Source organism: Anser cygnoides, chromosome 1 (assembly GCF_040182565.1).
Source record: "Anser cygnoides isolate HZ-2024a breed goose chromosome 1, Taihu_goose_T2T_genome, whole genome shotgun sequence".
In the NCBI taxonomy this organism is placed as follows: domain Eukaryota; kingdom Metazoa; phylum Chordata; class Aves; order Anseriformes; family Anatidae; genus Anser; species Anser cygnoides.
In genome coordinates, this window is record NC_089873.1 from 112,577,414 (window position 1) to 112,604,318 (window position 26,905).

At 48.2% G+C, this 26,905-nt stretch overlaps 1 protein-coding gene across 9 annotated transcripts in view; it reads right to left on the bottom strand.

Moving 5' to 3' along the window:
• TIAM1 (TIAM Rac1 associated GEF 1) overlaps window positions 1-26,905 on the bottom strand; it is a 176,327-nt gene that overhangs the window by 135,149 nt on the left and 14,273 nt on the right. For 3 of the 9 annotated variants that reach the window (XM_048071387.2, XM_066977986.1, XM_048071382.2), the window contains exon 2: window positions 12,740-13,040. The exons of the other annotated variants lie outside the window; for them this stretch is intronic. The gene's annotated coding sequence lies outside the window, so the exon portion shown is untranslated. The remainder of the gene's footprint in view (window positions 1-12,739; window positions 13,041-26,905) is intronic. 9 annotated transcript variants of the gene reach the window in all.

A 26,905-nucleotide genomic window follows, 5' to 3' on the forward strand; every position in this document is an offset into this window, starting at 1 on the left:
TCTGAGGAGGAGCCAGGCACCGGCTTTGCTTCCCCCGGCACCTGAGGAGATTTGCCACGACTTGGACTGAAGCCAGGCCCCTGGAGGAAGCACAACACGGTGTGGCGTGCCACGGTGACTGCTGCCGTGCAGACCCGACGAGACCGGGGGCTTCGCCTCCAATTCCTGCTCCACAAGCACTTCTCCAGTGCTAGAGCAGCCCTGGCAGAAATGCCTTCTGGCTACACAAGCACGCCTACGCTTGTAGCAACATGAGCTTGCTTTCACGGCTACCTTTTGCAGATCTCCTCGCAAACGAGCTTGCAGATTCCCAAGGACTCCCGGACAAGGAGCCGCCGGTGCAGGTGATCGCTGCTGTTCTTCTGCCCTCGAGCTTCTGCAGGTCTGCGTGTCAAATGCATCAAAGACAGCAGCCTCTTCTCTGCTTGCATTTCTAGTTTTCCCTTCAGGTCATCTTCTCTGGTGTTACCAGTTCTCTTTCATTACTGCTCTTTTGTCTCCTGGTCCTGCCCATGGCTCCGGCCATTGCTTATTATGTTGTCAAAATTATTTTCTATGTGCCCACCCAGACTTTCTCTTCCTTCAGACTCACCCTGTCCATCACTTTCTCAAGGACACCTTCTTCCCATCCATGTCATTGCTCTTTGTGATAAGGCAGCGAGATCCCAGTTCACACAGGACTGAGTACATCACTGCCAGACCAATGTGACAAATAAATCCTTTCACAACGTGGGCAACCATACGAAACAGGGCAGCAATATGCATGATGCTCCTGCACCAGACCAATGTTTACACACACACAAACCGTATATATAAATGCTTTCTGAGAGGAAGGTGGGATCAGAGAGCTCTTCTAACCCACACTACTCCTCTATGATCCTGCAATCTTTCTGGAAGCAAAATAATAGAAGGCTAAAATTGGAAATAGCATTGTTCATTTGACAGCAAACAGCAGAGACCTTCTTCTTCCTGGCTCCACTGCAGCTCCACAGCGTGACCTTTGCTATGACGTTTCACCTCTCAAAGAAATCAGAATTTACTCCCATTAAAACAGATATGACTTCAAAGGTCTTCCTTTGCAACACACCAAGTGATCTACGAATGAAAAGTTTGATGTAAATAAGCAGGTAATTATGACTGCTTAAGACTGAGGAACATTGTCGACTATTATTATTTTATCACATGAAAAACCTTTAAGTATAAACCAACAGTGAAATTCCCTGTGATTCAGAAAATATTTCTTACTTCTCCCTTTCTTCAGTCTGTTTTGGTGAGGCAAGGAGGGTTGAGTTATGCAAATATGCTGCCTAAACTAGATCCAGGAGCCCTTCTTCACAGCGGCTGAGAGGCTGATAAGGACGAGGAGCTCTGAAGTTTCCTGCAGAAATCAAAATTTCCTGTGGCAGAGAATTGCGGGCTCTGTCCTATTTCAGGCTCTCCACCGGCGTTTTCCAAAGGGACAATTTCACCTCCAGAAAGCGGGGAGTCATTCAGTTAGCACCAGGACGGGCGCGATGATGTTTAGTTTGATAATGCAACTGTCAGTGGGATTTTGAAATGTCACTCCCACACCTAGCAGATGCAGTTTTCTCATTCCTCGTTTTAGAAAAATGTACTCAAGTTCCTTTTGTAATTGATGCAAAATGTTTCACAGGGCTGGAGCTTTATTTTGAAGGGAAAAAAAAAACACCACTCTCGTTCCCTTTCAATTGAAAGACATTTTAATTAATTCTCTTGAACATATTTAAACTGTTCTATCCCCTTCAAAGGCGCTTTTACAGGGACAAGCTATCTCCTTAAGTAAACCCCATATGGCACAGAATTGAACTAAAAATCCCAAAAACCAAGACAAAAAGAGAGTTGATTCAAGTACGTGGATCCTCCACCTGTCATTCTTGGCCCTGGCTTTGCCAAAGCTTAACATCTGTGGATAACTCCAGGAGGATGACCAAGATAAATGTTTGTACAATGTGAGCTTGAAAATATAAATTGTTTTCAAACAATCACAACTGGAATGACAGTATGAAAAATGAGCGAGAGGAGACACCAAAAACCTGTTGGAGAAAGATGATGAGTTCCAGTCAGGTTTGGCACCTTACCTTACAAATGAGCTTACTTTAAGTAACCAAAATTAATCTCTTAGATGAGCTTGCCTTTTTTTTTTTAAAGTAACGTTTTTCAACCCACGGAAAAATTGTGCCCAAAAAACCCCACCAACCCACCTGCACTTTTCACACCCTCTTGACCCCTTAACATTTCTTCCTCCTTTTAGGACAAATGCATGTGGAAGAAGAGAAAAGGCCCTGGAAAACAGCCCCAAGAATTACTACACCTTGAATCCACGATATATGCAAACAGGATACAGGAAGAAAATTCATTTCTGACTTAAAAATTCGCTTAGGAATAAACCTGTGGCAACTACATCTACTCTCCTGCGAGTCCTGACATTGAACTTCATGGAAATTGGACTAGGCTGCTAGGAAAACTGCCGTGACATTTTCTAAGGGCCCAGATCTATATACCCATATGGTTATCTTTAACTTCATAAACTAAACGTATTGGATTTTTTTCTTAAGGTTAGAACACTATTTGCCCTCTTTTCCATCATGCAAAGTTTAACACTGAACTCAATTGGTTTTGGTATTTGTACTATACCTAAGGCAACGACCACTTTCTGATCAGCATTAAATTCAGCTCATTCTTAAAATTCATCACTGTTCTGTTTTCACAGGGGGTTGGCTAAATTTTCTTCTTTGAGAAGAAATGCAAACACTGTCCATACAAATATACTCACACACACACACACATTATATGAGTGCATATATGTATATGTCTGAGCCCATGAAACAGTCGCTAACATTTGGTTGGAGGGAGCAAGAGAAATAAACCCTTTATCGAATTCTGGGTAGTTGTTGTCTTCCATTACACAGTTGGCAGGCTTCCCTTACAAAATTTATGCACTAAAATTAGCTCTCACAATTGCAATCAATTGTAACAATCAAGCATGAGTAATTCAAAAAAGAGAAGGTAAGCACAGAAAACAATATTACAGCACTGCAGCGATCTTCGATTTATTTATAATTATGTCCAGCCTTTTTATCCATCGTTCGTAAGGCTGCAAGCACACAGACTGTACGCAGAATAAATTATTATCACGAAGCTTCCTTCTGCCATGTCCCAGAACACTTCCTTGCCGTTGTGTTCTTGGCGTGCTCTCCCCTGTCTCGGAAAAGGTCTCGGAAAAGGAGCTGCGAAGGGACCCTAGAAACTCTCCGGTGAAGAAGATGCCCATCTCTGCCTCCCCAGGCCCCAGCTTTACCCAGCACCTTTCAGACAGTTTCACATTGTGTGCACATGGGTCGTGGGTGCCCATTCTTCTTCTCCTTGCCCCCGTTCCTGCAGTCTAATGGCTCGGGTGCCGCTGCTCTCCCTGCCTGCTTCGCCACCTTCCTCGCCCAGGACCCATCCCGGAGGACGGGGATGGCGCAGCTCCACGGGACAGCCTGGCCTTGGCTCTGTAAACTCCCCAGGGCCGAATCCTGGCCCCAGCACCACCTGTGGAGCAGCAGGGAGCACCGGGACCTTTCCAGCAGAGGAGATGAGGGATGGGACCCTGGAGCAGCACCAGGGCTGCCGATGGCATTAACAAGGTGCAAGCAGGGACGCGCACATCCAGTTTGAAAACACGAGCTTTTTCCAGGGATCCCTTGCTACGGCATGGGGAAGGGTTAGCAGATAAAAGCCGTCTCACCCACCAACAGCACAGCATTAGTAACCCTCCTCAAAACGATCCGCATCGCTGTGAATGACTGAGACAAATCCTCACTGATTTGGTTGACAGGCAGATTTTTTATCATCCTCTCTGGCGCAGATGGTATATATTGCGTGTGGTACGGTGCCAGAGCAGAAATCAAAGTTACAGGCAGCCTTGTACAGATTTTTTCCCCCCTGAAACAACAACTCATGAAACTAGTAATAAATGTTATATTGTTTGGAATGAAAAGCAGATAATGTATATAAACTTCTGGAAACTAAACACATATGGCAGGAATATGCTGGAGAATATAGAATACTCTAGAGAATGCAGATAATGAAAGGCCCTCTCTCTGCAATTCAGAGTAAATATTATATCTGATTGTCCCTTCTCTCCCACATCCACACGAGCAAATCAATGTCTGGCAACCCCCTTGAATTTTGCAGTTCTCTATTTTCTATACTAACAATCTACGTAACTTCTGGCCCCTGAGAACCTACATCTTGCATGTCATCACATATTTATACTGAATTACCTACCACTGTTTTCATTCACTTCTGAATTTTATTTTATGTTTTTTTTAAAGAGGTCACAGCTGAATTATGAAGGAATAAACCTAGACAAACAAGCGTATGGTATTTAAGGAACACTTCACTTTTGCAAAGACAAGAGTCAGAAAAGCTTGTGTGGTACAGCTTGATCAAATCAGAAGCCAAGTCCTCAAGTACTACACATCTGTCTCCCCAGCTCAGTTCCTACCAGCAAACACTGCTCTGACCCAGACCTCTTGCATTTAAGAGAAAAATGAGCAGAAGGCTCAATATTCTTTGTATCATCTAGAAGCTATTTACAGTAGTCAACATAAATCAAATTAAACCTTTCTGGACACAATACAGAGCCCACCAACAACAGCTTAAGAATTTTCCACTGACTTCATCGGGCTTTGGCCCAAGCCTTTAATGTAGCTCCTCACTGATCTCCCTTCACACCACGGAATTCACATTCACAATTCGTACCAGATAAAGCCAAGGAGGCCTCTCAGCAAAGTGCCCATAGAACAAGCTGCCTCCTTGGCAAAGTCTACCATTGAGTAAAGGTATCAGCATTGTCAAAAATGGATTTAGTACAATACTGGCTCATATGACACTAAACAGAAGCTGGTATCCAGCACATCTTGCCTATATTTCATTTTTTCATTGAACACACCTGTTCATCTCGTTCAAGATGAGGGCTAAGCTGTTTGAGCAGCCTCATTACTTTGTGAACCATTTCCCTGAGCACAGAAGCAGGCCCAAGCAGGAGAAACCCTCCCCATCCAAAACATGGCTGCTCCCCAGAGACAGTGACGGGGGCAATTTGCAGACTAAATGTGATCTGTGAGTGCAGACAGAGCCTCATGCCCAGCATTTTGGCACAGTATATTTCGTGATTCATCCTGGCTTGTATCAGATACAGCGAGGCCAGCAGGACTATGGAAGTGAATGTCCTGCTGTACTCGGCTCTGGTGAGGTCACACCTCGAGTGCTGTGTTCAGCTTTGGGCCCCTCGCTACAGGAAGGAGATCGAGGTCCTGGAGCAGTCCAGAGAAGGGCTACGAAGCTGGTGAAGGGCCTGGAACACAAGTCCTGTGAGGAGCAGCTGAGGGAACTGGGGTTGTTTAGTCTGGAGAAAAAAAAGGCTCAGAGGAGACCGTATCGTGCTCTACAGTTACCTTAAAGGAGGCTGTAGCGAGGTGGGGATCGGTCTCCTCTCCCAAGCACCAAGTGGTAAGACAAGAGGAAATGGCCTTAAGTTGTGCCAGGAGAAGTTTAGGTTGGTGATTTGGAAAATCTTCTTCACTGGAAGGGTTGAGAGACATTGGAATAGGCTGCCCAGGGAAGTGGTTGAGTCACCATCCCTGGAGGTCTTCAGAAAACATGCAGATATGGAGCTTAGTGACATGGTGTAGTGGTAGATTTGGTAGCGCTAGGTTAAAGGTTGGACTAGATGATCTTAGAGGTCTTTTCCAATGTAAATGATTCTAGGATTGCTTTTTCCTCTCTCTGAAGTGAGCATTGCAATGGGTTCTCCTGTAAAACTCAAATTAATTGATTTTTTTGGCTAACAGATTGAGCTGCACCTGCAGGTTTGAATCTCTGTGCCCCTCCACGTCTACAGGCAAACTATCCGTCAGCAGAAGGAGGTGACTGTCAAAACTGATACCAGAAAACGAGAGTTACAAAATTTTTTAAGATGGGAAGTCTTTCAGGTGAGGGATGCAACTTTCTTTTCAAAGGAGAAGAGAAATCCCAAGAGCCCCATCAGCCCAATGGCCATCCACCTGAGAATACCAGGTCCACCAGGTGGGAAGGCAGAGCAGGAACCTGAACCAGGGCTCCCACCTCCCAGCAATACCCTGACCACAGCCAAGGCAATGCTTATCCCTTCGCTCTCTCTCTGACGCAAATCCAGTTTTAAATCCAAGCACGGTGAGAACGTTTTTGGTATAATCAAGTTTTACAAGAGAGAATTTATGTTTTCAATACAACTGCAATTAAAAGTTATGCAAAAAAACACAGGGCTGTTGCCAAGTTATTTAGAATTCCTCATTTTGAGTTTGCATTAAGATTAAAAGGAAAAACAGCTGAAGGAGTGGGACTTAAAAAATACATGAAGTGTAACAGATAGTAAGGAGATGGCTAGAGGAAAGAAAATGGAGAACTGAAGCCGATAAGCAGGGAAGGGGAATACAACAAGATATCAGACTGCAGAACGCCCTCCGAAAGCAAATGACAAACTAACCACAGCAATCGGCATCGCCACAACAGAAGGCAGCAACTGAACACATCTCTATAAACCCTCATCCTCCTGCAGTGCCAGGGAGACGCAGCGATATCCCAAACACTGGATCTGGACCATTTGTAAATTGGAGAGACAGGGAAAAGAAAATGGTCATGCTCCAAAAGTAGCTTAAATATTTCCCGGACTAGCAAAACAACAAACAAACAGAAATAGCAGCAGAAACTTATACACCCACATAGCGAGAAAGGAACGACCTCCTTAACCGGCTGTCCCACTCCTCCACGTACCTGGGACTAGAGGTCCACGAGCAGACCCTTAGGCAGATAACTTCAAACAAGGCATGGCCTACCTGGGCACTAGACCTCTTTCAAGATCAGGTGCTCAGCGAGCAGATGCCTATTCAGATAAAGAGCTGTAAATAAAATCATACACATGGATACACAGAAGAAATATTTTGGCTTCAAAGGCATTTTTCTTCAGCATGTAAACATTGCAGGAATTTTTCTCATGTCTCAAATAGCATTACTCTGCACACAAAGTCAAGTCTACTCACGGTATGGTTTATTTTTCTCCAACCGTTGGAAACGAAACGACAGCCTTCAACCACTCGGAGAGACCGCAGCATAATGTCCTGAGGTTCAGAGATGCTCTGCAACGATGGGCAAGTTATTTTTGGAAATCTATCTGGTTGCTAGGGCAAATTCTTGTAATGATGCGCACCATCCGCCAAGCAGAATCTGGTTTGCAATTCAGGAGGGGAGGAAAAATTAAGATGAGGAATGACTAACTGGGGGTAACGTGAGAAGCCAAGTGAAATGCCGCACTACACAGAAACACGGTTAGGGCTTCCATCAAGGCTCAGCTGAGCTCCTCCATGAAACACGCCTGGTTGTTTTGAGCCAACAGAGCCCAGATCACAGGCTTGAAAGAAATCTCAGAAGGTTGTACAAGGCATCCTGCTGCCCCAAGGCACGATTAACTACACCTAAGCAGTACCTTATGCAGGCCATACCACTACTGAACAATAAACATTTGTTCGTACAACTATCTCCCATCGGTTTTATTTGTCTTTACACAGGGGAGTAAATGAGGCAGACAGAAATGAAGCAATTTGCCCTCAATTGCACACTAAATCTCCTGCAAAATCTGGAAATAATTCCAGATGTTTAGAAAACCACAAATAACCCATTGATCAGTTTTCTAGGAGCTGTATCGTGGTCATCTTCTCATTTTCAAAATTACCAGAGCCTCAGTTCACATCGACCTGTTACACATCTGGATAGTCTTACGCATGTTATAAAAGCCCACGACAGTTTTTCTATCCAAATTCTAAGCTTTTAGCTCTAGAAATAATCTTTTGAAGGTTAACAGATGGCAAAGATGGTAAGGCAAGGACAAAGGGAGGAGGGGGGTCATAAAATATTTTCCATTTTCTTCACTAACAATGAAGAATGGAAACTTGCACGCTAACGTTAAAACACACCAGCTTTGGATGACACAAACAGGAAAAGGTTGTATAATTTATATTTTAGTGCCATTTTATCTGCTGGTCGGCTTTGCGCTGAACTCAACCGAGATTATAGGAAAGCATGCATATCAAATTTAGGAAGCTGCCATACTCTTCTTGATAGAAGAGAGCTTTGCGTGTCAGAAGAAAGCTACTGTAATTAAAATAATATCTCCCTTACAACTGAGAAGAGAGAATATTTAATTAGGCTTTAAACTGTTGAGAAGAGGCTTATATAATAATCTTACTTAGGCCATACAGTCAAATGAAATGTGCCTCCCAAGATTTATTCAGAACTTAAGTGCACTTCACTGGTAACAAATATCTCCCGGTAAAACCTGGCATTAGAACTAAATTAGCACGTTCTCCTCCTCCATTTTGATTTCTGAAATAAAAAGGTTCCAATTGATGAGAGATGTAAGCATCCCAGAGACCGTGAGCTAAATGGCGCCCATTAAGGCACCAGACTCCAACATCTGTACTCTGTGCCCTGCTTCTGGGAGTGATGCTGGGAGCAGAAGGACCGAGACCAAAACCCTCTGACGCGGGTCACTGACATTCAGCGGGGCAGAAACCCACACCGCAGTCCTGTGACACGCTTCACGAGCCTCTGGTCAGCATGGGTCACAACCCTCTTCGCTGGAGTAACCACCGGCCAGGCAACGTCCAAGACACCGGTTCGTCCTTCTGTGCATCCTCTACTCCCTGCCTTCATGAAAGCAGCTTTCAGACAAAGTTAGGGCTGACTCACTCACCTGCGGGCTGCAGATCCCTCACACACACATATGTGCGTCACGTAGGGACTCCCCGCAAGGGTTGTCCCTGCCTGTATGGCGACATGGCCCCAGCTCAAGCTTTCCAAGCGGGGCTCCAAGGAACGGGTCGGGACAGCACACCAAACTAGACAGCAAGTCCTCCCCGTTTCGACTGAACTTGCAGAGCTTCGATGCTGCCCAGGGCTGTAACAGCAGTCCTCCTTTTGTTCCTTTGCTCAGGAAATGGCAAATTAACTCTCACTGGATGGAAAGCCATGGTAAGAAAAGATAAGGAACTAGCCCAACTATTCAGGGCTCAAACTGCAGCTGTCTTTAAATCCTTATCAAACACAGCAACACACACGAGATTTTGTGCTCTTCCAGCCACCTCCCAATGACCCCTTCAAATGGGACTGCTTTATAGGTGGGATCTTCCTATACAGGCACATACAGCTGCTAATTCCCCATATCCACAGCGTATTCTGCAGTGCAAACTCCAGCAGGGTTACCTGCAGTACGTGGAGGCAAAGCACAGAAGCGAGGCGCTCCTGAGTTTCCGCAGTGCTCCAGAAATGCTACTCAAACCCTGTAAGGTCCACGCCGTGCATGTGGGCACACACGTGCAGCGAGGTAAGAAACAGTCTTGTTCATTTTATGTAATGCTACAGAGGAGAGTGCTTCTGAGTAACTCTGTTTTGAAAAACGGAGCATGAATGCCACTGACACCTAAAGATCATAAAGAAAAAAACATATGCACAAATGCTGCTAAGAAACCAAACACCTTCTCAAAAGAGGATTTGCCACTGAAGGGAGTACAGGCTGATAAATGTTCGGAGGGAATCTGCCTGCAGCTTTAACAGACCGTGTAAATGGTTAAAATTCTCCTCGAGCAGGGGCCTTCGTGGCTATACAAAGCCAACAGCTGCACAAACGTAAGGTTGGGGAAGGCTGGAAGGTACCAGGAGGTCTGAAGTGTTTTCGGGGAGATGCACACACAGGCTTACCCAGCCTCCTGACAGGCACTGTAATTGTAAAGGGAGCTTTAATCTACCTTAGATCTATATAAACAAAGATCACAGGAACCATCACATACACCAGCCTGGGAACGAGGAATACAGGGATCATCTTTCACTTTGTAGCTTTCTGCTGGAGAGGAGGGAGGAGGACAGAGGGAAACGAAATAACCACGCACGCTACGGTGGCTCGACGTGAACAGGCCTGTTCCTGCTGTTCCCGTGGGTCATTGGGATAATTAAATCCTTTATAATAGCCACCGATCCGCGTCACAGAGCGCGTACAAGCGCCAGCCAACTTCTCCAGGTTGCACAAAAGCGTTGCTACACGTTGCAAAACGGCACCTGCGCGCTGCTCGGCGCTTTCAGGATGGATCCTGGCACCGCTACTTGAGGAGCGCCGCCGCAGCCCGGCACAGACCCACCACGTCCCGGGGGACCCCGCGGTCCGACCACGGCTCGGGCAGCTCCCGTGTTTTTGGAGGAGTTTACAGAGAGGTCAGGCTGAGTCACCGCACTGCTGCTTCCAGCCCGCCTCCCCCGCTGCAGAGTTTCTAAATTAATCTGGGTCTTTAGGCTTGTCGGCTTTTATTGCCGTTTCTTCAAGAAAAGCACAGCTTTCACGCCACAAACTACAGGGCTGAAATCCCCAGATGAGCGCACTAAGTGCCGCCTGCAGTTCGCCCCTGCCCTTATTCATCCAAGTGCGCTCCCTTAAGCGACTCTTTAAATCTAGGGTAGGAAACGCGCTTAGCTCCTCCTTTATCCTCCCTCCCCGAAACATTTTAATCAAACACCCCAGCCAGCTACATCCAGCAGATACGGGGCAGAAGGGAACAGCACCTCTCTGTGCGCACCATGCTGGACAAGTCACGTTGGGGGGGGACAGCCTGGACCAACACCCGGCGCTCAAACCCCCTCCTTGGGTATGTGGTGATGCCAGAGGGCTGGAAATCTCACGTCTCTGCAACAAATCGTTGTCAAAGGGACAATTGTTCACCTTTTTTTTTTTTTAATATAAATTATTGACAAGGAGATCTGTGTGCATATTGCCCACAGCCTAAATAATCCTATGCCTACCGAAATCACGCAGGACTTCACAGAGCAGCTGTCACGCGCTGCAGGGACTGAGCCAAAGCCTAGAAACTCACCCTGGCTGTCCCGCGACGACGTCACACCTTTTCTCTTCTAGTTTTAGCTTAAGTATGGGAGGGAAAGGTAAATCTAGTAAAAATACGTTTCGCTACTAACTGGAAACTCTCTGTTAAACTAATCACAGCGCTCCGCTTGGGCAGGGGCGCGCTCCGGCTCCCCGTGACGCGGTAACCAACCGCACGCCATCGGCTGCTGGCAGGATCAGCTGCTCGGCTGCAACAGCACGTACCTGTTAGCACTGGCAATTTACAACTGGAAAATATTAGGGAGGGCTGATTAATTGCTACAATATGAAGTTTCCATGCCTTCATTCCGCATTAACGGCTTCGCGGTTAACAAAGACCCTAGGGAAAAGCAGAAAAGAAAGAGGGAAGAAAGAAGAAAGGCCCCCCTGCCACATCTGGGGCCAGGAGCATCCTCCGAGGACAGGAAGGCACACGGCAGCCTTCTTGGCAGGGCTTCGGCTTCCATCAGAAACAAGCGAGGCCTCCACGCTTGCAGGCCAGGAGCCAAGACAGCGATGCCCCCGAGAGCCCCCAAACAGCCCTGGTGCTCCACCACCACCCCAACAGCCACTGCTGGGCCGAGAGAGCAGCGAGAGGGGCACGGGTGGATGGAGCCGTGGATGGAGCCAACGCCGCTCATCCTCCTCTCCCTGCAGAGGAGGGGTGGGGGCCCAGGCGTTCCCCCAAGGCTGCAAACCTCTTGCTTGCACCCCATTCCTGAGCCAGGTGACCACCAAGAGCAGCCTTCGCCTTACCAGAGCATGGGTGCAGCGAGGCTCCTGCTTGCCCAAAGGGAGGCTGGTGACAGCCTTGAGGAAAACCCCAAAATCCTTCATCCGAGCGCAATGCTTGAGCTTCTGGTCCGGCCTTTGGTGATGGGGACGAACCACACGGAGAGGAGAAAGCAAAGCAAAGGTGACAGCTCTGTTGTCACCTCCCCTGTGCCCCTGCCTTGCCCCTCCATACAGCTCAAAGGAGCAAAAGAACCAAAACCTCACGCCCCCTCCCTCTGGAGGAGAGGAGGAACCTCCGAGTTGGGCCTGCCGTGCCACTCGAGCTCATGGTGCTGCCGTGCCAGGTAATTTCACACGCCATATGCGCAGCAACCGGCGCGGGCTCACTGCTGCACGGGGCTGGGGGAGCAGCCGCGACCACTGCCTGCCGATCAGAGCTGCGAAGGGAGCGGAGAAAAAGCGAAGCAGGGCCCGCAAGTCACCTGTCACATGCAGCCTTTCCAAGGCGGCACGACGCCCCTGGGTATGCTCCCAGTTCAACACAAAGGGCATGTGAAGGCAGGGACGCAGGGCACACGCACACTGCAGCGCACCCACCGGTGGCGATAAGGGTCTCAGAGGTGCACGCACTGGGGACCAGAGAGGAGCATCCTCTCACCCAGGGGGGTGAGCCCCCTCCCCGCAGGGAGCTCCACCGGCAGGAATGCAGCACTGCTGGGCTTCAAGCTTCAAAGCCTTGAGGCTTTATCACACCTGGGGTTTTCCAAGTCAGGGTTTTTATACAGCTGCTGGGGCCGTGTGACAGATTTTAAGCAAGCAAGACTCAGATCTGAATATCTAAGGAGGCATAGAGACAAGAAGAAAAAAAAAAAAACAGTACGCACTTAAACCAGCGAAATCTAAGAGCTGGCACAGCACAGAAGTTGCTCTCCCAGAATTAGAGTTTGTTTTTTTCTTTCCTTGAAAATACATCAGTAACTTTAAAAAAAAATAATAACTTTTAAAAACAAGGTCTGACACAGCATTTGTACTCACCCTGGCAAGTCCTCTCATTTCCCACAGCTCTAACAACTTCTAGGTGAACACAGCAGCTCCGGAGAGTTCGACAATACTACTTGCAGAGAGGTACCTTGAAGGCAGAGGCTCTGAGTTTCCCTCCATGAAGTCCCACTAACACCTTTCGTTCCTCTCGCTGCCTTCTCCTTATCAGAGGGACCTGGAGAGGAGTCTTGCAGGGGCTCTGGGACCAGCACGAGGAGGCTCCCCGGGGACTGGGGCTCCGGCAGCAGGATGCGCACGGCCGACGCTGCGAGGCGCGAAATGCCGGCGCACTCCCCTGCAGGACAAGGGAGCAGAGCTGACGCGTGCAGCCTTCAGCTCCGATGTGGCATGCAGCTTGTGTTTTATGTAACCATTTACGACTGTTACTCAATTATGAAGGAGGGCTTACCATGGAAACTGCAAAGAGGTGTTTTGTTTAAGACGCAGAGCACACTTTTTAAGGGCTGTTCATCTCCCGTGTGCAAACACCTGAACCGCACTCACGGCTCCGCATTTGGATGCGTTCTCCAGAACACGGCCAGCACCAGTTGGAGACTGGTCACCGCACAGCACGCTTCCACACAAAGCATTTCCCCCTCCCCTCCCCGAGCTCAAAAGCCAGGTGAAACCAGAGCACGGATCAGCTCCTTTAGGCAGCCATCAGATGGTTCTGTGGGAAATGCCATTTTCTGCTGAGGTCCCGCGGGAACGCAGCAGCTCAGCAGGATGCCAGCCCCCGTCAGCTCCCCAAACTGCAAAGCCTCGGGGACCGCTCCCAATTCTGTACGGCCCGCAGTCAGCAAGTGACTTGGTAATCCAATTAGGCAGCAGCACAGGCCGCCTAAAGGACTAAAACAAAAGGAAATGGGGGAGAATAAAAAAAAACAGGGGGAAGGAATTATGTTCAGAGCAAAGCGTATCCTCATTACTCTCCTAATCCGCAGCTGTGAGCAGGGTGTGGGGAGGATGTGGCAGCGCCTTCGCGCCTGCCCTGCCACAGACAGCGAAGGTATGAGCACGACACAAGTTTTAAGAACGTGTTTTAAGCAACCTCCTAGCTGAGTTCTGGCCTCGGCTGGGCCGTAAGGCAATTACAAACGAAAAGACAGAGCAAGAGATCTCAGGCACCGATGGATTTGTTTGTGGGTGTGAAAGAGCGTGAAAACTATCACATCAGTTTCCATGCTGGAGGCCCAAGCTATGGCGTTATCCGGGTTTCTGGAAAAAAATAAAAGCAGAGTGAAAGAAAAAAGCTTTATGTGTGCCATTGTTCTGGAAAATTAGCATTTTTAATAGGACAGTAAACATAAGGCTGGCTTTAGATGATGATAACTATCATCATAAAAAGCACGTTCAGCTTTTTATGGATTTTCCATTATCATAACAAAAGAGTGCTGAGCATCTTGGCTGAACTGCTGGAGTTAAAAATGTGCAACATCTGACTTCTTAAAAGAGTTTCACGAACAAGAAATGACAAGGATGCACTTCTCCCACCACTGATCCCTCTTATGAAAAACTTTCAGAGCATTTTAAGTCCTGGGAGAGAGACGCAATTATTTTTGTCAGACCTGCGATCCAAGATCAAATGCTGATAGCAAGACAGGCTGCCCAACACAGTCACCCAGCGCCTGAAGCCCAGGCCGGAGAGTGACCGATTTTGCAGGGAACAAAATATTTTCCCAATCCTCTCCATGGGCAATTAGCAACGCAAGTCTGAAACGTCAAAAGCTGACTCTTAATTACTGAAGTCAGCACTTAATGACTCCAATTATATTTCTACTGATTTCTGAAAATTGGATCCTCCACTACACTTGCTGTATTTAAATTCGTTTCTTACCTCATTTGCAGTAATTATACTTTGACAAACCAAATTAAAATACAGTCGATTTCTAAAATCCTACTTAAAAATAGTGGGGATTTAAGAACGAGACAATTCTTAAGCCTACCACCAGCCACATTTTCCTCTCCCTCCCTTCAGAGCACAGAAATCCTGGAGTTACAAGATGAGAGAGAGATGCAAAAGACAGTATTTGCTAACGGCCGCAGAAAGGAAACAACATTTTAGTTCTGTGATAGCAACTCAATTTCTTATCCCCCCAAACCACAGAAATTAACGTCTCCTCTTACCCTAAAAATCATCAAAAGCTACTCTTCTTGGGCTTGCCACCACCAGCACCACAGAGGAGTCCAGCAACCCAGGGCTTCAGCTGACCATCTATCAGGACCCTCTCAGCTGCACCCACCACCTTTGCGCCTGACCTGCGTGCTGAGACCACTGTACCTAGATCTGCCTAGATCAAAATATGTGTGTGTGCCATTAAGGACAAGAGGGTAGGCAGCATATTTGCAAGAAACTAAGCAACCAAGGGAAAGAAGCCATAAATATACGGTATTTGAGGGAAATCTCTGCATGCATTCACTTCAGATGACAGAGATTGCATAGATTTCTCCAAAAAGGATGCCCCTCTACATGTTTTTCTCCAGAAAAATGAAGGAAAAACCGCTGATGGGCCCCAGCTCTCTCACCAATCTCAAAGCTAAAGCACCCAGAGAGCCAGGGGAGCTGTTGGGTAACCACAGGAACGACGCCGAACCCGAGATGCCCATGGTGATGTGGCCGGCAGCATCACAGCTCAGGCAATGCAGTCGCAGGAGTCCCAGCATTAGTGTTAATTCAAGAGGCAAGAAAGAGGACGCAGATTTACAGGGCCACACTTTCACTCCAGTACAGGGAAATAATACGCCGATGTCACGGCTACTTCTTGCAGCAACAGTTTTTCATTACGTTTCTTTCTGCTGTGTTTTTACTCTCCTCGTTCGCAGATGCCCGATACTCAGCAGCGGTTGTTAGATTTCATGTTCACATCTGGTTTAAAGAGGTGGCTGCTTAATGCTCCCTGTATGTAAATAACTGCACGCTGGTTCAGCCCCTGCTGTGCAGGCGCAGGAACGATGAGATTATAAAGCTTCAACGCAGGAATGCATCGAGCCGGCTTTCATCTGCAAGCCTACCAGAACTCACCCTGCCTTACGTTCCCCATCCTCCCTTTTGCCCACGAACAGCCTGCTGCTTTTAGCGAGCACGTCCAAGCAGAACCAGCCCCCGAAGCGGGGCACGGTGACCAACACCGCTGCGGAGAGAGCCAGGGTTAGGAGGAGGAATCCCTGCCCAGCTCCATTCCCAGCAGCTGCTTTCTGCTGACCTACGATTATCCTGCAGCCCCAGCAAGAGATGACAGACACCATTTCCTACCCCCGCAAACTGAGGGCTGTTGTGCGGCTTTGCTCTGCATATTAATGATCCTTAATGCCGCCTAAAAGCGTCTGCAAAAATCTCAAGTACGGATTTCACCACTTTGCCCTGTGCTTGGCAGAGAGAAGCCATAAAGAGCCGGTGATGGTAAAGTGTGTTTAACGATTAAAAGGAACAGGAAAGCATTCATTAAGACATCCACTTACTCTTGTGGAAAGGGACATTAAGGTGATTTTTCTCCTTGACCAGAGATGGCAGGTGAGTTAGCTGATGAGTAATGTTAGTCTGAAAAGGGGCTTTTAAGAATAAATATATAGATATTTAAGTTGGCAGTAAATAAGCCTGTTCGGAGAAAGCAGGAAAAAGGGTCAAGGGAATGAAGGAAAAGGCCTGCCACTTGCCCATGACTTCTTCAGCTTCAGGCAGTGATGGAAGATTAATCCTCAGGAACAGAAATCACCCTCAGTAAAGGTTCCCGGGATTCAGCCCTTCCTGGGACAAGATGAAGAAGTACTACCAGTTGATCTTTATTCCTCAAGCCTGGCATGACAACTGGGGTGGGACAAGGCTGAAAAGAAGGGTTAATTAAACAAAAAGAAAAAGCAAATAAGCAAGAACCCTTAGAAATTGATTAGACAATGAAAGTAAATGACTTGGCAAAACAAGGCTGATTTCATTGCCAGAGTTATAAAAACATCTAAGAGATGGAGTGCTGCTTCAGTGATTGATATTCTCACTACACGTACCTGCAGAACTGATAAGCACTGGGACATTTATGGGGGTAAATGAAACCACAACCGAGCCACCTCCTTTCTTACTCTGTGAAAGAAGAAAAAGCTGCCGAGGATTCCTTCCTCCAGAAAGCAAAGCACCACCGAGGACTTAGGAAAAGGCTCACATTGCCAAAATAAGGCTCAGAAAAACATATTCATCAAGCCCGTGTGCCATTTGTTGCTTCCTTGGCTGGAGGAAGGGTACATGAGCATTCAGTGCGGTGACCAGAAGCAGAAAGCCACCTTCCCTCCCCGCACTTCTGCTCCATGGCTGGGCTCCACGTTTTCCACTCTCATACAGATCCCTTTCCACCCATGTGGGAATTTGTATGGCCAGGGGAAGGCCCCGAGCCTTGGGAAGAACTACACATGCAATACAAATCATGCCTACGTTACTCAGCCGATGGTCGTTTAATCCTTCTTTGTAATACGCTGGTAAAGAAAAGAGACTTCAGCCCAATTTCATACAACCGAAGTCTCGAGTCATCCCGTTGGTGAGGGCAGAAGGACAACTAGTATACATTTGCTTACCGCTGCCATCAATGCCAGCATCGTAACGCCGAAATATCCCAGTCGTCAGAGCAGCAGCGTTGCAGACTGCCCTGCATTTTTAACCCGATTGTACATAATTGTTAATCACTGACCCATTCTCCGGCGGTCCCAGGCTGGAGTGAGTTGCTAAGCAACCCATTTTTGCTCCAGATACTTTTTAAAGCTAGTTTAGAGATGGCCAAAAGTCAACAAAGTGAGTAGTGAGGCTACCGCAGGCAGAGCTGAGACGGAGGTGTGCGCGTAGGAAGCAAGCGAGGCTCGGCCACAGCTCTCCCTAACACCTTGCCCAAAAACGTGGCCTGGCTACGTACCGACAGCCGCTCAGGGAGCCCGTGTAGGGCTGCAGCCCGAGTGGCAGAATTCATCGCCCCCCGCTCGCACCCGGCCCAAGCACCGCCACTTTACCTGGCTACCAGCCACCACAACGCAGTTCAAACCCAGCCTGGAAACATGCCAGCAAGCAGAGGTCAGAAATACTCAAAAGTCCGGTTTCCTGCACGCGTGGGGCTGCAGCCCCAATCCTTCTCACCTCCCTGGTCGGTGCACGCAGGAGCCCCGCATCCCCTCGCTGTCCCCATTGGGGCGGACACGTGCTCCCAGCTGGCATGCACTCGCTGCCTGGCACTGAAACGGGGACAGATGAATTATTTCAGCTGCTCCCTGTAATGGGTTTTCATGTCCAAGGGGCCGCCACTCTTCCCAGAGCTCGTGGGGACCTCGCAGCCCTGGGACTGTGTCCTTCTGGCAAGAGAGCCTGGGTGGGAAAGGCGCAGCATGGGGAGGATGGCAAATGTTGCACCCCATCCAGCTCTTGCACAAAGTTCAGGTCTATTTTTCTCCCTATTTTCTTTTTTTTTTTTTTGAAAAACACCTCAAATAAAGAGCAACATTTACTGTGCTCTGTCATCTCAGAGAATTATGTCCTCCTCATTTTGGTATTTTCACCATCTCATTAACAACCGCTGCGGTGTATTATTATTACAGAAACTTGGGGTTCGTCCTGTAGCAATCAGTCATAAAAACACTACAGATTTAAATAGAAGCAAGACTGAACAGCCACATTAATTGTCAAGGAACTGGAAAAGTTACAGGATTAGGGAGGAACACGCAGACAGGAAAGCACCAAAGTTCTGCTTTTTCTGCCCTCTCTCCCCCCCCTTTTTTAATATACAACCTACCGGTGTAAATTGGACCTCTATGATTAGGTTCACAAGGCACCCGATCAATTCAGTAAGAGAGGCTGTGGCTCCGTGCCAGAGTGGATGCTTGAGTAGCTGAACATGTCTTGTTTTCGTAACTATATCCTTTCTATACATCCATGCAGATATGCCTCATTAAAAACAAAAAATAAAAAATTAAGACCAGCCTAACCCAGCAAGTAGTGGTGTAAACGCACACAAAAGCAGCAGAGGCCTCCAGCTTGTGCCTCCCTCTTACCTTGGCAAATTTTTGCTTTCACCAAAAGCAGACAGGGCCACGCTGCCAGTGTTTTAGGAGTAACGGAGATGGTTCAAAGAGCAACGTGAGCTGTATTTTGCAGAGGAGGGCCAGGGCAAGTCCCGTGACCCTCCTGAGCACCACAAAGCATCGGCTGCCGCGCTCACCTCTGCAAAGACTCGGCGCTTGGTTCACTCGGGCTCTGCCTTATAACCTGGTGGAAGAACTGCTGTAGTAGGATTGCTAGCTGGGGAAAGAAACGATCGAGCATGAAGAAATCATACAAAACCGGGGCCCCAAGAGCAATTTGAACACTTGTGTTCAGGCTGTTTTTGACGGTTTGTTATAAAGGACTTAAAACCTGAACCCAGCTTGCCTTTGCTGCTACTCTCGGGCCTGAGCGAGCTGTTTATCGCGCCGGGTGATACTAACCCAAGCTACACGGCTTACAGCTTTGTCACTGCCTCATCAGTCACTCCAAGCAACACGATACCATCACCTCCAGCTGACCCCTGAAGCTGAGTATTGTTTCATGAAAAAATACCGAAGCTAGGTTATGGCAATCTGCCCTCCAGACAGGCAGACCTTGCGCAACGCCGCGCTAGCGCCGCTCCGCATCCAGGGGCACGGCGTGGCCCGGCGGGATCGCTAGCCGGAGATAAAATACCCACGGTGCACGGGGAGGTGACAAGCCAGGAACACAGAACTGGTGGCTCCAAGAAGGTGGCTAGGATTGAAAAAATAACATTCCCACCAGCTCTGCAGAGTGAGCTAGAGACGACTGAGTAGGAGAAGGTGCCAAATAAAACTGCTAGGAGCTGGATGGCTCTCTGCTCACTTCTGCAAGCATAGCTTCTTGGAAAAGAAAACAATCCCCTCTTGCTCCTCAAAGTGTCTGGAGTACAAAACCTGCACTCGGCTCTCCACCCGGCCTGAGAGTGAGCAGGGAGAGCAGGACGGGCACCACGCGGGCGCTGCTGCTCGTGCGCCAGCAGGCAGGTGGCAGAAGGAATTTTAGGGCCCCCAGTCTCTGCAGAACATCAACAACAGAGAAAAGGGAGCTGTAAAGAGCTCCGAAATGCAAAATGCTCCTTGGGGGAAGAGAGTTACTCCAGTAGCACCCAATAGGTGTTGCGGTTGTTTGGTGATCGATGCCTGCAGGCAGCCAGCAACCGACCTCACGCCTAGGTCGGAGATGTCTGCCGAGATCGCTGGAGTTTTGAAGATACCGGGATGAGAAGACCGAGCCTCTAAGTCTCAAGGAACAACATTAATTTGGACCCAGTCTTGCTTCATCAAACGCAATAAAAACAACCACTGCAGAGAACGTTCCCCATGGGACAGAAACGCTTCGAACTCCAGATGCCTCGGGCCAGGCAAAGTCTTCCCTTAGCCTAAGGTGACAGCTCCTCCTCCCACCCCACCGCATGTCCTGGACCCTGCTTCTGCAGCCTGGGATGTCCCTGCACCACGCAGCTCGGGGATTTAGGGTAATGAAGTCAAAGTCATCCCTACCTGCAGTGCTCTCCAGCACACCAGCTCCCTGAACACCTCATCATACGGTCACCAGCACTTTCCTCATCCTCTCCATCTTACCCCCCATACGCAGCCAGGTAAGTTTAAACTCCCAGTGCTGCTTTCCCAGGACGCCAGGGGACAGAAACCCTCATCATCCTCATCCTCCTCTCTTCCTACCCCGTGGCACAGAGCTGGAGAGCTGGCATGGCTACTCTCATGCAGAACCCCTTCTGGTCAAGCAGTCTCACGTTTGCAGGGAGTCGTTAATCCATCATCTTCAGCTATAAGATTCATACAAATGATTTTTATCCATAATTAATTAAGGTCTGTAAATGTGGAAATTAAATTATCATTTATGGTGTAAAATGAGACAGTGCAGAAAAAACGAGGCAATGGCAACAGCTCTCTCCTCTGCGTGAATCAGGAGGAGATGTGGGGGTGGGGGTTATCTAGCAGCACCTTTAGGTCACAGTACAAATTTCAGCGTCTTTGACAAGCTGCTCAGGTCCGGTCCCAAGAAAGCTTTGCATCCAAGGTGCCAAATTAATCCCAGAGCTCAGCTCTGTACCTCTGTTCTCGGTAACCCCTGTGACCCTTGCATTACAGGCACATTTGTAAGACAGCTAGAAACCCAGCATTTCTTTCTCACTTGGCTCCTCTGCTGGAGAAACGGTTGGTTGAAGCATAGGAGAGCCGCTTCTCGTCACATGTACAGAGACTCACCTTTCCATTTGAATCAGGATGCAGCAAGAGAGAGAACATACAGGGAAACAGATGGTCCCGCGCTGAACACAAGGCGTAATTCACTCGAGGGGCTGCGAGTCAGGCAGGGAGAAGGGATGAGCAAGCTACAGATCAACGCCACCGAATCAACCACCGAACTCAGCCTTGCGTTTCCAGCACAGCCCCGCTGTGGGTACTGCAACACAAACTGCAGCCATGAACATTTTCTCATTAACTGAAAGGAAAAAACTCTGGAAAGCTTTTTTGCTTTTTGTTTCAGTGGCAAAGCAGCATCTGAACCAGCGATGGGGACATGACAGTTTCAGAGACAACCTCTCCCCATCCCTGACAGCCCACTGACACAGTTAGCATTAAAATCTGGAAGAAGAGTAGAAGGATCTTCCTCCCTTATCCTGAGCTACTGCTTTGCCCGATTGCAAAGGGATATTTAGGCTGACACTGCGCTGGGGAGAGAGGCAGTAAACAGTAACACAGAGAGACTGGCAAACAGACGTGTCCCAAGACATTAGCGTACGCGGCCAGGCAGGCAGACTGCAGAAAGGGTAATGGCCGTGTTGAAATTAAGCACTGGAGAAAAGGTTAATACACGAGACTCTGATTCTGCACAGCCAGACCTAGCGATGCGCGGACTACAGGGGAGATTCAGGGCTGCTTTCTTGCCCCCCGGCACCCTCACACCTGGCTGAAGGCAGCAGGGCTGGGACGGTGCCCATGCCAACAGGAGGCACGGCTTTCCCTGACACAGAGGGAATAGGGCGAGGCTCCCCGGTACCCCACAGGAGCTCCTCGGGCTCAGCTCCTCACTTGCCAAGGCAAAACCACCGGGCAAAGTAACAGCACAGGTTGTTTGCTGCTGAAAGAGCAGGCTCTGAGAAGATCGGGAACGTGGATAGCAGGAACAGGAAGAACTGCTCCGTCTGGTCTCTCTCCCTCGTGCGCCCATCTCCGCGAACCCGCTGTCTTTACAGCTCCAACCAACTGGTACGTCCCCTTCTGCCGCTGACGCACGGGGGATGAGAAACCCCAATTAAGGATCCACGTCTCGCAGGCTGTTTAATTGGTGCCTTCAGCTCTGCAGGACCCCAGGTCAGCCCCAGATGGGGAGCTGCTCCGTAAGCACAGTTCAGAGGCTAGAGCTTCCAAAGTGCCTACAGACACACACACATGGCAGAGGTACACCACTGAGCGCCAAAAACGCAACTATTTTGGAAGAGTCAGTTTTTAAAACCCGTGGTTTGTTTCTTGTAACTTACCCATTAGGTACAATGAGAACACAGTTACTTCCTCCATTTCATTTCAAGCTATTCCCCACTGCCTCTGAGAGTTTAGGTCCTGCAGAGGGCAAAGCACACGCTTGGCCTTCTATAGTTACGCAGGGTCTATATGTATACATTGTGAGTATAAGAGTTAAGCAGATGCCCAAATCTCAGCAGGCCGGCGGCTGGTATTTCAGTGCTATAACCAAAGGAGCTTATCTCTGCATCTCTAATATGATGCGGCTCCAGCGAGCCTGATGACCACAGTGAAGCTGAACGAAGCTCCCTGTTTCCAGTTGGATTCAGCTACATGATTTTATTCCCGAGGTGGCTCAGATTGGTGCCAGCATCGAGACACTATAAAATGAGGAGGCAAACATGAAAAGAGGGAACAGCTGAGGGCATACCTCATCAGGTGTACCTCGTATCAATGCCACTGCAACACTGAGAAGAGCACGAAGCCCCTCCAACAACGGCAGTGCTATTCTTGTTTGTACACATTTCTATACTTGAAAACCCCAAGAGTCACAGCCACTAAGGCTAAATATGGCCCCACTCCCGCAAAACACCTCCTCACCTTCCATTCCCGGTGCATAAACCTACAGACCTGACAATGGGACTGGTGACCAGCACAGCTGCTCCTGGACGAGCCTTGCAGTCCTGCAACCTGCCACGACGCAGCACAAGCCTTCGAGACATGCAGGAAGCAAGTGACATGCAGATCGCCCAGACCGTGCTTGCACATTTGTTGTTTTGTTTAAAACCTGGTAATCCCGACCACGTGGGCTCCCATTTGCTCAGTGACCCACTGAGCTCTCTGCTCGGTCTGGATGCAGCAGCAGTGCTGCCATCCAAATACCTGCACCCAGCTTGGGATCGGCTCCTGCAGAAGGAAGGGGACCAAGGCAGAACCAGCTGCCTTTAAAACCAGAAAGCCCAAACCCAAACAACCTACCACTTCTAGTGCACGCATGAAGTGCTCAGGTATGGGAGGCAGGAAAAAAGCAATTTCCTCATCAGTATCACTTTTGTCAGCAACAGGACCCAAAGAAGCAAAAACACGTTCTGCAAACCACCCTGACCGAATCAAGAGCGCATCACACCTCGTAAATATCACTCTTCATCTGGGGATCAAGCACTTCTCTCTCTAATGAGCCTTCCCAAACAGAGCAGACATCGACCACAAAACAGACACAGAATACTATTGGAAATTCCCAATTAGGTACAGCGTACAAAAACGCTTCAAAGAAGAAAAAGAACCCAAGAAAGACACTAATTACATATTTTTACCCTGCTATAGACAGCACTTATTTAAGGGAAAGCATTTTGCTGGAAAACATGTTTGTTTTAATTATCTAATACTGATCTCATACACAAACAAATCCAAGCTACGGAAAAATGCCATACCCAGGCTTTTAAAACAGGGTTCAGTCAAGGAGAAGAATGTGTTAAGTAATTAATGTTTTTTTGCAATGTGAAAGGTACCTATGGCTTCGTTTTGCCCATGGGAAATAAACACTGTTGCAGAGCGATAAAATGCTGTTGCAGAGCAAAATCTCTCTCTGCCCCGTCCTCACTGCTGCCTGGGAAAAACAAAAAGAAAGCCCTTTTTATTTCAGCTCCGTTTCTGCATAGCTGAAGCACCCCAAACTGCCTGAGGTTATCAGCACAAGCATCCAACGTGCAGAGCTGTGTCAAATGCGTCAGCAACTGGACGAGTCCGATCGCTGAAAGCAACGCCAGCACTGGACGTTGGTTAGCACACCGCTAACCCAACTCCGAGCACCATAATCCATGGGAATTGGGCATAAACAAAACAGAAAAATTACACAGATATATGGATAGCTAAGACAAAAGCTCACCAGGCAATTAAGAAGGAAAAAAAGAACGTGAAACTTCACATCAGAAGAGAAATCGCCATCCAGGCTATTTCACTCCATTAATTTTTTAGCAGTATTACCCACTCCAGTCAAGTATAAGATAGAGAATTTATATTTTTAGCCTTTTGAAGCAAGCCATCTTCCATAAAAAGGAGAAGCAATCTCACAGTAATTCATCCACAGTGCAAAAAGAGAGGAATTCCCTCCCTCACGCAGCGAATTCAGTGGCAAAACTCTATAAATATTGCAAACCAGTTCCAGCAATACATGTGATTTAAAAGGAATTCAGAAACCAAGGCTTAAACCAAGCCATTAAAGTCAAATATTTTCACAGTAAAGGGTTCAGAGGTAGAGAATGGCGGGTTTGATTTTTTTTTTCCTCCTCCAGTTCGTGACTCCGTTTTATCAAAAGCTTGCTGTAAACCCCAAAGGGAAGAAAAAAAATAAAACCAACCAAACAGAAGAAAGAGAACAGCAGATGTATTGGCCTCTCTTTCCCCAGCTAGAGCCCACACCTTAGCTCTTCCATTTGGGGATGCCCTCACCTTCTCCCGGTGACCCAACACCCACAACTCACCTTCTGCTGGCGTCGGTCTTCATTGCACAGCCACTTCCCCTCCTCAGCCCCCGTGCCCACCCCTGTGCAAACTCACATTTTGGGCTGCTGCCGAGCAGGAGCAGGAGAGAAGGGCAGGTGCTCCCCCGGTGACCGATTAAGTCGCCGAGCGAGACTTTCAGACTCCAGCGCTGACAGGGTTATCGCGCGGGGAGGCGAGGGGCAGAGCGGAGCATCCAGCAAGCTGCTGCCCCAGGCCCCTCGGGGAAAACTGCCTGGAGCACGGAGAGGGGAAGGGGATACCGGGGACAGGGGTGGCTGGGAGTAGTCTGTGGGTTTTTAATGCTGAGGTTATAGCCAAAGAGGAAGCGTGGCAAGGAGAAGCAAGGGCAGGTTTTGGCTACTCCAGCTGCAGCTCAGTTTGAGACACTGGTCCATCACACGGTGATGCCGGTTACAGAACCAGGAGGCTTCTCCAGCAACAATGCTAGAAGCCTTTTCTGCCTTTTTTTTTTTTTGGTCATGATTTAGGAACAAGTACTGATCTCCTTCCTCATTGCATAGGAATTTGAAAGTTAGGACAACCTCCTCCCTAGCCCTACAAAGGTTCAGCAGTGTGGAGAGGTTCAGGTCTCACCACGAACGCTGAGCGCAGTCAGGGTTCTCCTAGCACCTGGACCGCTCCTGTAGGGAATTTGTGCTGCCTAGGAGGGTAGGGAAATAGTAATTCATTGAAGCTGCAAGAGAGATGAAAAACAGAGCAACAACAAGAAAACGCACCAAAGATGCACCCTGCTATTTCTGCACAAACTAATTCAATAAGGAAAAAGGAAAGAGCAACCTGCTGCTTAAAAATATTCTTCGGATGCTATGTAAGATCTATTAATTCTTTGCTAAAAGGAAACATCCGGAATGAAGGAGACTTCCAAGGGAGAAAACAAAATAAACTGGTTCCACAATCGCATACCATTTACTTAAGACCACTGTGATGAATGCACACCAGCAGTCTTCGTTCGGGGTTTCCCCTACTCATCTGAGTGTTCAACTCTTCTGCTCCTAATGCTGAGTGAAATAAATACATAAATACTGTACGCATGAGTAGCTCCCGACATAAATATTTGTTAAAAGACTTTTATTGTTACTCCTGACGCGGGCCATCTGCAGCGTAGAGACATTCAGATCCACGGCACAAGCAGCGAGGGCTGTAAGAGCGAGCAGCAGCGATGTTCTCTCCTACCCGGATCGCTCACTGCTGCCGGCGGGTCTGGAGGCCACCAGGCACCAAGGAAGCGTTCAGATGTCGCAGCAGCTCGGTCTGATGGCAGGTTTCAGAGAGAAGTCCACTCCTAAACGCTGCCTTGCATTAAAGCATGCATAGAAGTTAGATCAGCACAATTAAAATAAGCCAGAACAATCCTATTACAGCTAGGCTGGCTAGCCTCACACAGACAAGCCTAAGTTTGTACTTCATTAGCTGTATTAACATGCTCTCCTTCCAAAACCAGCTTTTCAGAACCGAAGTGACCACCAGTTGCATTGCCAACACACGGCAGGACAAGACAAACTCACGTCCTTCTCTGGACAAGGCCCCTGGGCACACAAGCACCCGGTGATCTCGCAGCCCCCGGCAGGGTCATTCCCCAGGCCCACCAGCGATGAGACTGAAGCTTGGGGCAGCAGCATCCTGTGATCCTCACAACCTCGTGTTTAGATACCTCGGGGTTTTTATTTTTATTTTTCCTATATTTCTGCGTGTTAAGTATGACACAGGGGCTAGTTTGCTTGAAACTCTGAAACGCCCTGTGCCCTCGTTAATGCAAACACCCACCGAGGGTATGCCAGCTTACATTCAACTCCCGAAAAACAACTGAAGAGGCTACTTGACCAAAGCAGCAGCAGGTTTACTTTAGGCTTCTGGAGTGGAAGCAGGTATTACAACCAGCGTACAAACAGAGCTGTAAGCGGCAGCAGGCCTCTGATAACGAGAAAGAGAGATTAAACCAGCCCCAAATGCTAAAACAAACCCTTGAGGACCTTAAAGGGAGAAACCCAGGATCTGATTATTCCTTTGACATCACTGCTGCTTTACTCACATAGGTGGATGGCTGGCTACCAGCATCTCAATTCTGCTAAAGATTTCTTTAACCTTACTCTTTAAGAAGTTGCACAAAAATACCCCCCTTTGCATTTA